Raw genomic sequence first — 3,378 nt, 5'->3', positions numbered from 1 at the left:
CCAAAGACTTCCCACAGAAAAGTTCCAAAAAATATGAAGTTCACAATCAAAACCTCAGAAGCACTGAAAACCAACAGAAACCTCAACCAGATATCAGTCCCATAAAGACCTCAGACAGTGCTCACTTCGGCAGCACATACACTAAAATTGGAACGATACAGAGAAGATTAGCATGGTCCCTGCAGAAGGAGGACACACCAATTCATGAAGCGTTCCATATTTTTTTAAAAAGACCTCAAACATTTAAATTATCAAAAGGAGAATGCAAAATAAGTATGTCTCTTATGCTTAATGAAATAGTCCTTAAAATATGAGCAAGAAACAATAAACCACTAAAAATGATAAATCAGCCCTAGCCGGTTTGGCTCAGTGGATAGAGCATTGGCCTGCGGACTGAAGGGTCCCAGGTTCGATTCCAGTCAAAGACACATGCCTGGGTTGCAGGTTTGATCCCCAGTAGGGGGCGTGCAGGAGGCAGCCGATCAATGATTCTCTCTCATCCATAATGTTTCTATCTCTCTATTCCTCTCCCTTCCTCTCTAAAATCAATAAAAATATTTTAAAAAATAAAAATGATAAATCAAGTTTGAAAATAAGCTAAATAGACAGAAAATATGATAAAGTATAGATAAGAAAAGAATTCTAGAAAGATATTATAGAGAGAATGGAAAATGTAATATTCAAAGAGTGAATTTCCAAGAAATTTCTATAATTGCTGTAAGAAGGAGAAATCCCAAAAATTCAAAGCAGGAAAGAGAAACAGAGAGAAATCAGCACCAGACCCACTGAAGTGAATCTACAGAATGCAGACATCTAAGGGCAGGTTTTAACAGCAGCAGAAAGATTATGGAGCAAGGTACTGCCATTAGGATGACAACTGATTTTGAACAGCAACAATAGAAGGCCACAGAAGACAATGGAATGAAAACCTCAAAGTATTAAGCAAATAACTGTTAATCAAGAATTACAACCACAAAAAATTATTATTTAATAAGTAGGTAAATTAGACATTTTAAAACAAACTAAAACCAAGATATCTTTCCACAAATACTTACTGAAGGAAATCCTAAAGGATGTAACTCAAGCAAAAGAAAAATTATCTCATACAGAAGGTGTGCAGTACAAGATGAAATAATCAGCAAAGACACTGACACACAACTGGGTAAAACTAACAAACCAATGACTGGATAAAGCAACAGTAATAATGTCTAATGTGTGGGGATTTTAAAGAGAGGGAGAAAACTAAAATGTCAACAGAAATAGCAAGTAGCGTGCTAAAAAATACAAAGGACTTAGTGTATAATTCACAAGAAGGGTGAAGGCCGCATTAGAACTGCCTTCTGGGTTAAAATGCTAAAATATTTCCATCCTGATCAGGAAAGAGAAATTCTCCACTTTTTGAGACCACAAGTGACCTGCCAACGTCAGCCAGTGTTGGCCACAGAGTCAAGTAATGGGCTGCACATGTGCAGGCTGAGGCAACACAGGCTTTCCAGTCCAGGCCATGAGTGGCATCAGATGCACCCCAGATGACATTGGCTGCCACAGAACTAATGTCTATCAATTTAATGTGAAAGTTGGAAGAGCCTGATTCAGTTCCCCATGTCAAATCATGATTCAGACAGGAACTTTAATTATGATAGAACTAAAGGTCTGGTGCAGGAATTCGTGCACAGGTGGGGTCCCTCAGCAATAATTTTTCTGTGGCTGCAATTCTTGATTAACAGTTATTTGACGTTCAGTGCACATATAGCGAGTGATCAAACTCCAGGTCTCCCAGTCAAACTCCCAAGGAGACAATTTGCATATTAGCCTTTTATTATATAGGATTATAGCACACTTCCAGTAGTTAAATCCATTCAGTATCATCTCTAGGTACAGGCATTGGTTTACTTTAGACTTTAAGTACACACACTAAAATATTAGGATCCTCAGTCAAAAATATATATGTATATAAGAAGAAGAATTTACAAATTAGTAGAAACAAAAAAAATAGAATGAGAAAACTAAAACAGCAAAGAACTGCTCAGACCCCAAAGAGGCTCATTTGTTGAGACCACATGATTAAGTAAACAATTCAAACTGCCCATTAGGAGGAGACCACAGGCACAGGAGCAACAAAAGGCCAGTCCCAAGGGGAGAGACTCCAGGGTCCAGGGGCACCTGGCTTGGTAGACAGGGTCACTAGGGAAGGGTAACTAGGGAAGATTCAGAAGTAAAGCAGTGGTGGGGAGGTATGAGATAGCCAGGACAATGGGTCACTCTAGCAAGAAGGCAAGTTGGATGCACACACAGCACCTTCCAGAATTCAGGCACGCACACACACACACACACACACACACACATCATCATCATCATCATCACCATCATCATAATCATAAATTTTAAAAATGAAACAGAATTCAGGCACAGAGTGTCTGTAGTGCCGCAAACTGTGCTCTGAGAGCAGGGATCTCACCCAAAGGCTGTAGGTGACTCGTGACCTTCTGAAAAGCACTTCCCTCCAGGGGCTTCAGTTCACCGGATTAACACGTGAGAACATTTCAGTTTGTGGAGGACGAGGTAACATCCACTTAGTGTCACCAAAGCAATGCAAAGTGCACCACTTCATGGAGAAGCAATTTGGCAAAACCTGGCAAGTCATAGAATTGCTCACATCCTTTCACACCCTGTTCTCATTCCTTGGGACTTATCAATCCAAGGTAGTAGCTCAGGGAAATAGAAAAGTTCTCTGCAGAAACATGTGCATTGCAGGACTATTTATCATAGTGAAAAGGTGGAAGCAACCCCAACGCTGAAACCAGAAGAAAGCGGTGAACGAGGGATGCTGCATCCACAGCAGGGATCATGTACTGCAGTCACTAGAAAGGCCCACAGGCGCTTGCGACAATTTAAACCAGTGTGGGAAAGGCAGGAGACAAAGCTACATGACCAAAATGGAAACACAAAAAGGTGCTGCTACAGAGAAAGACTAATGGAAAAGGGGAAGATGGTAATAATAGTTGTACTGTTTAGTGAGATCAGAGGTAAATACTTCTGTATTTTGTCAGGTATATACCACCATGATAATATTTTCCATGCAAAAGAGCAACTAATAGGCCTAACCCATTTGGCTCAGTGGTTAAGCATCAGCCCTCGGACTGAAGGGTCTGGGGTTTGAGTCTGGTCAAGGGCATGTACCTCAGTTGCAAACTCAATCCTCAGCCCCAGTCAGGGCAAGTGTGGGAGGCAACCAATTGATGTGTTTCTCCCACACTGACATTTCTCTCTCTCTGTCTCTCCCCTTCCCTTCCACTCTCTCTAAAAATCAATGGAAAAAATTATCTTTGGATGAGGATTAACAATATATATTTTTTAAAAAAAATTTTTTACGGCATT

General features: G+C 40.3%; 1 non-coding gene across 1 annotated transcript; it reads left to right on the top strand.

The window, feature by feature from the left end:
• Positions 1-117: 117 nt before the first annotated feature.
• Positions 118-224, top strand: LOC111824438. Its single transcript, XR_002827521.1, has one exon. It is a non-coding gene; the product is annotated as a U6 spliceosomal RNA (small nuclear RNA).
• The last annotated feature ends 3,154 nt before the right edge of the window (positions 225-3,378 follow it).

The sequence above is a fragment of the Myotis lucifugus genome, unplaced genomic scaffold (genome assembly GCF_000147115.1).
Source record: "Myotis lucifugus unplaced genomic scaffold, Myoluc2.0 scaffold_1513, whole genome shotgun sequence".
NCBI lineage: Eukaryota > Metazoa > Chordata > Mammalia > Chiroptera > Vespertilionidae > Myotis > Myotis lucifugus.
This window is presented reverse-complemented; position numbering and strand designations above follow the sequence as displayed.